Consider the following 12,884-nt stretch of genomic DNA (forward strand, 5'->3'; position numbering starts at 1 on the left):
GTAGTGTCTTTCGGTTCATAGGACCCCGGGTTGGAACCTCACCCAGGGCAAAGATTTTAGCCATGATTCCTTGATTCCTTATACCTCTGGGGCTAGATATTTGCCATCGTCCTAATACTAATGAACAATACCAAGCTTTATGTCAAGAAGTGCAGATAAAGAAAAGTATTGCACCCGCCCCCTACTCTATGGGCTCCGGCGATAAATATACAGGGTCGCTAACGGGTTAAAAATCAAGTGGGCATCAAATATAAAAATAACTTAGCGGCATAAAGGGTAGAAAGAGACGGGTGTCATATCTTACTGGGCGATTAAATTCAACACTCAATGCAGACAAGTCTGAGTGACACCTATTCTACCACAAATTGTTTTCCCAATGGAATTACTTAACATGATATGATGCAAACTGTACAAGCATCAAAAGCCTAGGGTTCGGATCGAACCTTCACCTACCGAGCTCGATAGCTGCAGTCGCTTAAGTGCTGCCAGCATCCAGTAATCGGGAGATAGTGGGCTCGAGCCCCACTGTCGGCAGCCCTGAAGATGGTTTCCCATTTTCACACCAGGCAAATGCCGGGGCTGTACTTTAATTTTTTTTTTGCTAGGGGCTTTACGTCGCACCGACACAGATAGATCTTATGGCGACGATGGGATAGGAAAGGCCTAGGAGTTGGAAGGAAGCGGCCGTGGCCTTAATTAAGGGGCGGATCTTCCAGCCGCTCGTTAAATGAAGCACAAAAATCGTCCTTTTAAAAATACACATCACATTAAACCGCGACATATCGTCATTACCACGAGGTCATTCCTCATTCATATCTCAAATTATAAGCCTCTATATGTGCAATTACAATCTGACAATATCTCACACCGTGAGTCCTGACTTCGAGTCATCCTAACTTCGTAAACCGCATCTCCGCACAAAATCTCACTCACAGCTGATCCGATAGTAATCAAAGAAACACGTATGTCTGAACATCAAGACACCGGCTTCTAATATTAATATTTTAACTTATTATTATTATTATTATTATTATTATTATTATTATTATTATTATTATTATTATTATTATTATTATTATTATTATTATTATTATAGTACCGAGCGGTACACCCCTACGCCGCAATTTTAAATCTTGCGCCAATAAATCCTCCTCTACTGGAGAAAATCTGAACCTTAAAAACTGGACTAATGTATAAGTTTCTCAGAAGATGTCACTACAGTAAAATTTTGTGATTACCAAGTTGTCAATACTGTGTGGATTTCAACGTGTTTTGTCTTCTATTGATCAAGAAGTGTGGACTTTCTCTTATAGATGTCTCTACTAAAAGAACTATGATCATGCACCCTGGTGCAAAGTGAAGGAACTTTATTTGAAGAAATTTTGTATTCATAAGTTTTTCTCTTTACTAAATTTCTTTCTTTCATTTGTAGGTTGGCAGCATTAATCTTTTCTTTCCGCCGGTTTTGATTTTAACCAATCAAGAATTTCTGTAATTAATTTCCTACCAATCATGTGTTTCTTGTCCGATTTTGTGTGTAACTTTTGATGTTAGCCAATAAAAGACGGTGGGTGTGTCTTAATTATTCATGAAAGGTCTCGAAACTTCCCCGAGGGTTTAAAAACTGCTGATTTTCACGGCTCTTCGCCACTTCTTCTACATCTAGCTTTGTGTATGGACGTGTAGCAGGGGGCGGGTAGCGCCTTTTCCTTCGGGCAGCAGCTCTTCAACAAGGTAATGGCCGTTTAACATCTTTATTTCTTGCTAGCTCAGCAGTTTAACCCGCGGGGCAGGTCCGAAACCTTTAATATGTAACCTATCTCTTGAAACATGTAAATTTCCTTCAGTCTTTGTCAAACTTCATATATCCTTAACTGTAATTCGGGGATAGAGAGTGCTTTACCCTCTCGAGCTCCCCTTCATTGTGATTTGAGGTGACTACGTTTTCGTAACCGATTCTCTACTCTTCCTTTATGTGTTAAAATTTCTCTTATACGAGTCACCTCCCTAGTTTGGGAATAGCCCCTGTGTCATCGGCCTAGTGCCTCTTAGGTTTTAAAATGTGTATTTAGGAGTGCTAATTCACGCCTACATTCCTTTTGCATTTAGGGCTATTTAAATTGACATATTATTTTTCTATTAAGGCCCAGTAGGCTGGGTACAAGATACCCCTGTTTTCTTGTAAGTTGTGTCTTGAGGGCAATTTTTGGTCAAATCTGTTATGGCCTTCAGTAGGCTCAGAAAAATTGAGAGTGGGTCAGCTCTTTTTGAGGTGGTAAAGTGCCTCTAGGAGGTCTGATATGTTTTTGGAGCTAATGCTCCTTGTATAAAGGGGTTTTCTGCCCCTTGAACAAATGTGTGTCTTGGTAAAGTTGGGCTAGTAAGCTCAAGGATTGTGGAATTGGGGCTCGTAGCCCAGAACTTGTTAAAGACCCCGAAACTTGTACTTTCGTTTGTAAAATTATACCTTATACCTGATTATTGGATAGCTGTTGACTTGTTGTACTTGTTAAGTTTTCAAATTCTATGTAAAAATTGTTAAACCTTGCTATGTCCGAAAATGTAACCTATCTTTCGGCCTTGTAGTTAGCCCCATTCCAGCCCGCACCTTCTTTCACCTCTGCCTTCCACGGGTAACTCCGTAACAATTATTATTATTATTGATCCTTTGAAATGATTCTACTCTCTGTCTGGCGTGCTTACGCGATTTACATATCACACACGCATTAATCAAAACAACACACACGGTAATCGAAACAACACACGCGTGAATAAGACAACACACACGGTAACTAAAATAATCCACACGGTCATTAAAACAACACGGATAAAATGAAATAGTCCCTAGCTAAATATATCATTGGAGAGTGTTGGTTCGGTCCTCTGGGCGACTCTTGCAGTTGCATTTCTTTACTTACACAACTAATTCTACCATAATACCACTAAGCATGCCTACTAACTACACCGGCTAAATGCCAGCTTCTTCTACATTATCAGACCTAGAATCTGTCGAGCTACTCATCATATAGAACGATTGAAAAGGTGGATCCTTCCTTCTATTTAATATTGTAGATTAATGGAACGTAAAATTCTCTAAATAAAATGGAAAATAAAACAATATTTCCCACAAATAAATGTTACCATATTTACAATTAAAACCACTCAGACTTGTTATAAGAAAAGACTCAGTGCTCTGCTTAGGCACCTTTACGTTTAAATGACATTGAATCCCTGACATTTTATAGCTACAGTTTTACAAAAGAAATATTCCCGTACCCCCAAAGATATGCATAAAAGAATAGAGTTACTCAGCCTTATATCCCTTGATACACCTTCATCTCCACTGAGACGGTCATTGGTTCCACCTGGTGACTGCTGGATTTAATCCACATCGTCCTTGGTGAACGATGACTCTTCAGTTATCTAGGCTCAGAATATGCACAAGTTTAATCCACGATACGCACGTCACCTTCACCACGCACACCCCGACGCGATCTTTGATTAGCAAGTCCTGAATCAAAGTATATTGATACAAGGTATTACGATACGACCCGCACAAGAGTATCTACGACTCAACACTGAGTTACCCTGTATCTTACTGGAACAGTTCATTTATTGCTACGCGCCCCCGCAGCTACGTCGGGTAAGCGTTGGAGTTGTAATATTAATAATAATAAAAAGTTTACGAGTTACGCAATGTGTTCAAAACTCGACACGATTTGATCACTCACTATTAAAGTCGCGTGTGTTAACACAGCGCACAATTCACTTGAATTAAGCAGTTTTAGCGATTTTCAAACAACAGTTCACTAAACAAAGGGAAACTGGGAGCTCGCCTATCATAGGTCCACCCCTCGTGAGAAGAAAGATTCAAGTGTCTGGGGTGATGCTTCTACAGCCTTAAAACAACTAAGTGGCTACCCCCTCTCAAAACTCGCATAGCCTGTTATCGGCCTAACAGAGGATAAATAGTGCGATAATTAGGTGACCAATATCCTCTAATGTAAATGAGACATATCCGTACGAAATCCGATCGTGGGATCTCTAGTAATTAATAGTTATCTTTCCTCGATTTCTCCCCCTCCTCGAGTGAATCTCCTTGTCGATTAGATGTGAAGAGATAAGCTAGATGGCCTCCAGTACTTTTCCATGATTACGTAACCAACTATTCCTCCTTTTAGCAGTATATTATTACCAGAAAGGACACCACGTACTCTAAATAACTGCTCCAATTACGACCAGCTCTTCTGGATCAAAAGATAATACTCATAATGTTATTTGTTTTACGTCCCACTAACTACTCTTTTACGGTTTTCGGAGACGCCGAGGTGCCGGAATTTACTCCCGTAGGAGTTCTTTTACGTGCCAGTAAATCTACCGACATGAGGCTGACGTATTTGACCACATTCAAATACCACCGGACTGAGCCAGGATCGAACCTGCCAAGTTGGGGTCAGAAGGCCAGCGCCTTAACCGTCTGAGCCACTCAGCCCGGCCTGGAACAAGAGGCAATGCAGGAATATGAATTTCATTAATTCTTTGAGCGCAAATGATCAGGTTGGTCATGCTGTTTTAAAGATGTCTCCCATGTTTCGATTCGAAAAAGTTTACCTCCCCCACTCGGCTACAGGATGAGGTGGGGGTAACTTCTCCTAATATTCATCTCGGCGGTTCCCTGGCTCGGCCCCACTCGTAGCGTCACAAGCTTCAATCTTCCGCAAGCTTGCCACTAGACAAGGAAAAGCTTTCCCAACTAGATCGTAAATAAAGAAAGTTTTTGGAATAAAATTTACTGGATTGTTTTATCTCTTGCCAGGATATTAATAGTTATTTATTTTAAGCTTCTCTTTTCGAAATTTCATTACGTCTGTGACTTAGATGACTAATCCCGACCATAGGTCCTCGGTTCATTTCCCTGTTGGGTACAGTATGGATGGATTTTTAACAAACAGACGGCATGGTGACATCAGAATGGATGAATTCTGACTACGAACTTCAGCATGCCATGACGCGCTGCTTATTAAATATTCATAAAACCATAGAAAAAGCAGGCAAAACAATATCTGACCTATTTATAACGAATGCTGCGGAACAGTATGGGACCCCTAGTACGTAATTAATATCCCCGACCCACCGAGAAATCGAACCCGTGGCCCGCTGAACCAAAGGCCTCAACCATTCAGCCAAAGAGTGCGACAATACGTCCGTTACAACGTCGTCCTTTAGGTGGTCAACATTTCGAGAACTTGCTGCGCTGAATATGCAGGGTACCCTTCTTCCTACTTGCAGATCACTATGACGTAGTCTAGCCTGGCTACGTAACATCCGATAAAAACGGTCCTTTTCAGGACCAAATAAAAATTAATTAATTAATTAATTAATTGGAACAAGCAGGTATGTGACCCTATCACATCCACAATAAACGGCATAAAGCTAAAAATAATAATTCCACCCTGAAAATCAAACCTGTTTTCTAGTAGCGTGTTCCCCGAACAAAAGGGATGCGCGATATCCCATGGCATATGACTGGCAGGTACGGAATCTGCTGATAGTCCCAATTGACACTTCCTGTCAAAACGTAATACAGTTTTATTCGCAGATGTGGTAATTCTAAACATTCATTATACTTTAAGTCACTTAAATAATATTGGCATTAATGATTTTGTCCATATTCTCGAGCATGAACCCGAAATATATGATCACGTTTCATTTTTGTTACATTGGCTATGAATTATATACGAGGTTTTTGGGTTGCACACCTCAAAAAGAATAAGGGGTTGGCGTCCCACCTATTACAGAAGAAAAGTAATGGTCCATTAATACTGCCTTGTGGGCTCCCTTTCCGTCTCTAGCATTACAGGATCAGATGATGCTTCTCCTACTCTAACTCTCTGAGATTTGTTTTCTAGAAATTCAACCACCCATTCAATCATTCTTTTGTCTAGTCCAGTAGCCCTCATTTTTGTCAGTAGTCTACAATGATCTACCCTATCAAAAGCCTTGGACAGGTCAATAGCGATACAGTCCATTTGACTTAATCTAAAATATCTGCTATACCTTGCCAGAATCCGGAATAATCTTTCCTAAACACGAACTGCCCTCTCTCAAACTAGTGAATAAATTCGGAATACCGAGCTCGATAGCTGCAGTCGCCTAAGTGCGGCCAGTATCCAGTATTCGGGATATACTGGGTTCGAGCCCCACGGTCGGCAGCCCTGAGGATGGTTTTCCGTTGTTTCCAATTTCCACACCAGGCAAATGCTGGGGCTGTACGTTAATTAAGGGCACGGCTGCTTCCTTCCACGCCTAGCCCTTTCCTGTCCCATCGTCGCCATAAGACCTATTTGTGCGGTACGACGTAAAGGAATTTGTAAAAAAAATCGGAAACGTGTCTAATATAATCAGAAAGAATCCTTTCGCAGAGCTAACATGCAGCACATGTCAAGCTGACTGGCCTATAATTATCCGCTTTATGTGTGCCACCATTTCCTCTGCACACAGACGCTATTGCAACTCTCCATTCGTTTGGTATAGCTCCTTCTTGCAAACAGTAAACAAGTAAGTACTTCATTTACGCTATTATATCCCAACCCATTGCCTTTATTATATCCCAGAAATCTTGCCATGCCGGCTGCTTTTCTAGTTTTCAACTTTTGTATCTTTTCGTAAATAGCTATATTATTAGAGGTAGATTTCAATACTTAACTAGTATTAGTCAACTCCTCAACTTGGATATTACCGTGTCCCCCTATCAAAACATCTTTACATACAGCTGACTAAATACTTCTACGTTCTGTAAGTCCTCACATATACCCACCCTGCGTTCATTATTGATTCCTGGAATGCGTTCTGGAACCTGTTTCTGCTTTAAAGTAACTGTAAATACCCTTCAGTTTTTCGCTAATATTCATATGACTGCAAATTATGTCTGCCATCATGTTATTCTGAGCTGATTTCTTCGCTAAATTGAATTTTCTGGCAATTTCTTCAATCTCTCCTTATTTTCGCAAACATTCCTAAATGTACTCCTTTATTACCTGCACCTCGTTGTTAATCCCATTATTTAGCCTATCTGTTAGAGTACAGTGGTTCTTTACCATTCCTTACCACATTTGCGAGTATATACCTGTTTTCACACTCGTCAACAATTGCTTTAAACCCATCCCATGGACAGTTTACATTTTTATTTGCTATTTTCCTCCCTCGTTCCTGCCTTATCAAACACATGGTACTGCCTAATAGTTCTACTTCCACAAACTTTCGTTCTATCACTTTCATCTTTCACCATGGCAAAAATAACTTCGTTTATACCGTCTCTCACTTCAATTTCTCTATAGAGCTCAACTAGTTTTATCAGTACCACGTCTAGAATACTCTTCTCTATAGTTGATTCCATCAATTTCTTACTCAGCTGTCCTTCCCAGATTAACTTATTTACTTTCTCAGCTAACGTTTGGTACCCACTGCAATCGCGTTCCTTTTTGTATCATTTTGCACATAGCTGATTATTTCATCAAATATTTCTGCGTCATTATCACTCTTTCCAAAAATAGCAAGTTGCCTATTATCTTTAGAAATGAGCCTTACACCGAGAATTTCATATTTCTCAACTTTTCATTTCTTAAAAATTATTTTTTCACGACTAGGAATATTCTATTAATACTCCCGCTCATTTCAAATCTCTCCTATCTCTACAATAAACACTCCAGTTCAGTGAAAATATTTCCGCGTCCTTAATATCACTTCTTAGCATTGATCCAACTAATATTGTAATATCTAGTATATATGTGTTGAATTTCTGAATCAGAAATTGATTCATTTATGTCTTCCCTTACAATACTTCTAAATTGTAACACTAACTGCTTTATAGCATCCTGACACACACCCAGGCACACTATCTTCGCTCTCCGTAGTCCACCACTTCATTTCCCTAAATGTACTTCTCTATAACCCTTCTAAACGATACAAATTTATACATACCACTGTGGTTCAAGTGGAGGTCATCTGATCGCATATCCTTATCTCCTACCCAGCAGTTAGGATGTACGAATTTCACACCTAGTTTCATACATATCCATTCCACAATCTCGTTTAAATTCCTGATCACTCCCCTACTCGGTATCTCACGTATAACATTCTCTGATCCCTTAAACCTGTCTCGCGCTGGCATAATATGAACCCACACATCCCCAACTATGTTGGTAGCTATTCTTGCTTGTCTTTCGCTGTTGGTACCGACGTGAAAAATTAACATCTTCTCCGTACAAGACTCCTTCCCTACTACTTTCCTCAACATCTGCCTTTAATTATTTCCTGGATTACACTCTACACTGGTTCGCTTTCCTCCACAAACGTTCTCAACGTGCCTAATAGGGCATCCCCATGACCATAGCCTCATCTCTACCCAGCTCGTTAGATACCTTTCCGTCCTGGTCTCCCTTTATCTTCCCTGACGACTACTTCCGCTTCCCTTTGCTCCTCCCCGTGACCGTGTTCCTCTTCCCTCTTCCTATGACCAACTGTGCATTTCCCTTTCCTACTTTTCCCGTTCCTCACCTTTTCTCTACTCTTCCAACTGTAGTGACTGATATCGACTGTTCACCATCACAACAGCCACCATACAAGTATATCCGTTTCTCTTCTATATGTCAACAGATGGTGTGAGTCTTCAATTGCTACAGTGCTACGGATTATCTCCTCTTATCCTACGTCTACTGTAGATGAAGTAACTACCACGACTGCCGCAAAGAAATTTTCAGGACTGCTGCCAGTGACTTACTTATGGGGGACTACGTCGGAGTATCTAAGATCAGAGGATTAATTAAGAGGAGAAGTTAAATGAAGTAAAGGAGGTCTGAGTGATAATAGATACAGTCTGTGTATTTATTTAAACGTCGAAAATAACAGGCTTTTCGCCCAAATTACATTTTCCCAAAAATAATAAACTGAACAATTTAACCAGAATACACCACAATCACTGATGTCTGCCCTCCCTCACATGAGCGGATAACCAATCTCACGTGGCAGGCGCCACCCTTATATACCTGTTGAGTGACCCCTCACACGGGCGGAAAACCAGATCACATGCAAGCCTGCCCCTACAACTAACTTACATCTTACTTAATTTGTGACTCCTTACATGGTCGGAAAACCATTCCACATGATCCACCCCTGGTGAGAAAATGAGCCACCCTCCCAGGGATAACACTCCCGGCCCTTTCTCCTGAGGTCCAAAGGAAGACCCCACACATTCTATCAGCTGCCAAACGCTAATTTCTCACCATTCCATATTTCAGAAGGACACGTGTAAGCGGAAATCCTGCTCCCCATGTGCCTCCCTCCCTTTCTTCCATCTCGACATTTTCCCTGCTGCATTTGCTGACACTCTACCGCATTCATTTGGGACAGGCCCGTCCTATCCCGTCTTCCCTCGGTTATGCGCTACCTCCCTACCTCCCGTTCATCCCCCGCCTCTAACCCTCTCACTCTATCAGCTCATGTACTAAACGAAGTGTAGCCTTCCATCCCTCTCTTTCCTTACTGTCGACACATACCTTCTTACAATGCACTATATTACCAAATCTCAACTTGCTAGTGTATTATATTCATGACCACTCCTAAGACCGCACACCGTCTTTTATCTTTTACACAACCTTATACATCTATGTACTTCTTTCTTATAACTTTAATAGACTCTAAACTATAAGGAAAGTGCGAATCCAAACCAGAATGAGTGATTAACGAAACAAAAAGACTCGGGACCGTCAACTTGGTCCTTAATACAAACTAAATAGAAACTCCAGAATCACTGCAATCGGCGCTGTTGGCAAATGATAAAATTTGGTACGACACCTGTTAATTAGGTTACGTAACCAAATAGCTTAAAATAAGGGAATCTTGTCTTGCAAGCTAATGTCTGGTGTTGACTCACCTTTTCCCTGTAAGAATCAGCTGGTCTAGTATTACGATATGCCACTACCCGCTGGCTCTGACAAAAGATGACATTCTGCTGAGTGCGCTAACTTTCTTTCTGCTGAAACTAGACTGTCCTCATTATATACCATTTAAATTCCAGACCGTTACGTTATCAATACTTCCACCTAAGCAACATTCTGATCTCAGTTTCCTTTCACACAGTTTTCTCACGGGACTTAGGTATTTATTCAAATTGCCTTCAATGTTCCACACTTTAATTATCCATGCGATAACTTTTCGACTATCACTGTGTCTGAATATTGATGAATACAGTCTGTGCAGTGATTTAACGATAGGGAAAAGAGAAAAGAGGCCGAAGAGATTGTAATGATAGCTTCGCTTTGAGGCAAATGTCTAGACTAGTTCACTTAGAGAAGTTTTAAGATTAACAATGAAAGTTCATCCTACCTACTTCTACTAAAATGGAACCGGGCGAGCTGGCCCTGCGGTTAGGAGTACGCAGTTGTGAGCTTGCATCTGGGAGATAGTGGGTTCAAACCCCATTGTCGGCAGCCCTGAAGATGGTTTTCCGTGGTTTACCATTTTCACACCAGGCAAATGTTGGGGGGCTGTACCTTTATTATGGCAACGACCGCTTCCTCACCATTCCTAGACCTTTCCTATCCCATCGTCGCCATAGGACCTACCTGTGTCGGTGCGACGTAAAGCAAATTTTTTAAAAAATCTAAAATGGATAAAACATTCACTAACCATTAGAAATAATTATTATAACTGTGGATATAGAAGTATTTGTTTAAATTTTTTGAAGTCTGAGGTGTCCTTGGAAACCAAGGAGATGTGATCGTGTGCTTGGTGGGCTGATAGGAGCTCATCTGTATTAACAATTCTATGACTAATGACCAGAGGGCGGACTCATGTGCGCTAAAAACGGCAAAATATGCGCTCATATATGCACTATTGCACACTCTGCAAAATACTTGTTTTTCCTCTATATATAAGGTTGGTTCTCTAAATATCAACTGCCGAAGCAGAGTACTTCTAGCTGATTTTTCTTTTGGCATGATTTCTGGAATTCATGCAATGAAGAAATGAAAGTATAGACTATAGTTTCAACATACTGTAGCAGCGGATCCAGCGAGCTCGCAATGCACTAAACAGGCTAAGTAGGCTTGCCAAAGTCGGCGCATTATCCACAGATATTGAATAACACATAATATGAATATGGAAAGGTTAGAGCTAAAAAATAATGGGTTGGACGAGACATGTTGGTCTGGTTGATTAGGTCCTGCTACTAACAAGAACATAATGGCAAAGAAAATGGTGGTTTATTTAGTTTCAGGCTGTCTCTGTTTTAAATCCTCTATGTAAGAATACATTTCGGGACGGATAGCTTGGTCCCTGACAAATATCGAAGAATGAGCTCTCCTCTCTGCTAATTCAGGTCTCACTAGGCGAGTTGGCCGAGCTGTTAGGGGCGCGCGGCTGTGAGCTTGCATCCAGGAGATAGTGGGTTCAAATCCTACTGTCGGCAGTCCTGAAGATGGTTCTCCGTGGTTTCCCATTTTCACACCAGGCAAATGCTGGGACAGTACCTTAATTAAGGCCATGGCCGCTTCCTTCCAACTCCTAGGCCTTTCCTATCTCATCGTTGCCATAAGACCTATCTGTGTCGGTGCGACGTAAAGCAACTAGCAAAAATCGTTATTTTTCTATGATTCCAACATCCGAACCGAAAATCAAAACGCCACTGTAATAAAATTACACACTGACAAGCTCTTGTTAATACTGTCGACTGTCAACAACAATGTACTGTAAAGGCTTCCGGTGGCGAACGGAATTTACATATTCATTTCATTGCATTGTTGTACCGATTCGAATGCAATATTATTTGTTGTTTTATAGAAGATAATAATAAAACATGCCTCTGCTGATGAGACCTAGTGTTTATAGTGCACTATGTCTTCTGGTATGGGCTAGAACAATTTTCTTACTTTCAATGACCTGTCTCAGTCGCATCCTTCGCTTTGACAATATGAAAATTACTGAGGTATGAGTGATGTTAGTATTGCCATTCCATATCCAACCAGTCCCTGCTATGAACGGTGTGAAAATATTGCTCACATGGTCGGTTGGTGCATGCATTTCAGTGGGATTGGCAGACTGATATGTCATAGCAACTTCTGGCTCGTGAGGAAAGCAACGGGAAACTACCTCACTCCTCATTTCCCTAGTACGACTCTTCAGTAATGCCTATGCCATCTATGACAGCTAATGGTGAAGCTGTTGAGGATTCAACAAGCCTTCGGGCTGAGGACTGAACATAGGCTACATAAATACACACACAATAATAAAACAGCAATTATGCACTTAGGTGCACATACGTAAAGAATATGCGCGTATTCCCAATATTATATGCATTATAAAACTTAGTCATTCGATTTCAAGTTGTATGAATCGCCTTATAGGCATATTATGTCTTGAAACAAACAAAACATGCAAACATGCCAAATCCGCCTTCTATTAATGACCAGTCTGTCGTGCCTGACTCTTGAAGTATTCTAGTGGTAGACTATGACTGCAATTAATCAGCAGTTCAATACTTCCTCTTTTAAAAATATTATTCACTATTTCTTTCGTAGATAATTTAATTCTTCTTCTTCTTCTTAACCCTCCTTTAGTAACTCACGGAGATTTCCTCCGGGCCGATTACATTTTACACGGTACTGAACTTCTCAGTTGAAATGTTGGTCTCCCCACCCCTAGACCTTCCTCCTTGTTCATTTGGACTCTTCCTGTCAGCATTTCGGCGCGATCGTGCATCCTGTGAGCGAGTGTGGGATCATTGTTTTGAAGATGACATCACCTGGGCCTTTCCTCCGTGTGCAAATAAGCAAAAAATCCTTATATTTTAGTGCACATTACTTATTTTCTAAGTCGATGGCTTTGTT

The sequence above is a fragment of the Anabrus simplex genome, chromosome 8, assembly GCF_040414725.1.
Source record: "Anabrus simplex isolate iqAnaSimp1 chromosome 8, ASM4041472v1, whole genome shotgun sequence".
NCBI lineage: Eukaryota > Metazoa > Arthropoda > Insecta > Orthoptera > Tettigoniidae > Anabrus > Anabrus simplex.